Below are 858 nucleotides of genomic sequence, written 5' to 3'. Positions count from 1 at the left end.
GAGCTCTCTCCTTTCACAATGTGTGCTCTGGGGATTGACATCAGGCTACAAATGTCCTTGCTGAACTTCTTGCTATCTTGCCAGCCTCTTTGTACATGTGTTTGTGTGATTAGTTGAAATACCTAGTTGGGTTTCTTTTTCTTTTTTCTTTTCCTTTGCTCTTTAGACAGGGTTTTATGCAGCTGGTTGTCCGGGGACTCCCTGTGTAGACCAGACAGGCCTCAAACTCACGGATTTACCCACTTACTTGCCTCTGATTCTCTAATTGATTGCATTAATTAAAGTCCATGGTGGGATACCATGCCCAATTTTTTAAAAAACAAAAAACAAGACAACTCATAGTCTTGTGTAACCCTGGCTGTCCTCAGTCTTCATTTCGTGGAAACTGGCTTTTGAGCACTTGGTCCTTCTACCTCCACTTCCCAAGTATTGGGATGATGGGTGTGTGCTACCACGCCTGGCTTCAAGATTTTTTTTCTAGATAGAAGTGTTTATTGCTCATAAGTAATTTTCATATTCCTGATGTGAATAATGATTTTACTTTAGAATTGAAGGTAAAATCAGTTTCATGTGGGTGGTGAATAAAAAATTAGCATTAGTGTTATAGATACTGTCTACTTGGTTCTTTGTCAAAATCCCTTGCCCGACTTCAATATTTCATTGTAATAAAGAACCCTATGAAAGGCTGGGTGCTTTATATTTTCTTTCTGGTTGCTATAGAAACAGTTGAGGTGTTAGTGTCTGCTAATGCAGTGCTAGTTTATGGACCTTTAAAGTGGAGCTTTTCCACTTTACTGGAGCATCAGGGTTTGCTAAGAGCATTGCATTGTGCATCATTCTCACCTGATGGTCACAAGA

The sequence above is a fragment of the Mastomys coucha genome, unplaced genomic scaffold, assembly GCF_008632895.1.
Source record: "Mastomys coucha isolate ucsf_1 unplaced genomic scaffold, UCSF_Mcou_1 pScaffold22, whole genome shotgun sequence".
Taxonomy (NCBI): domain Eukaryota; kingdom Metazoa; phylum Chordata; class Mammalia; order Rodentia; family Muridae; genus Mastomys; species Mastomys coucha.
This window is presented reverse-complemented; position numbering follows the sequence as displayed.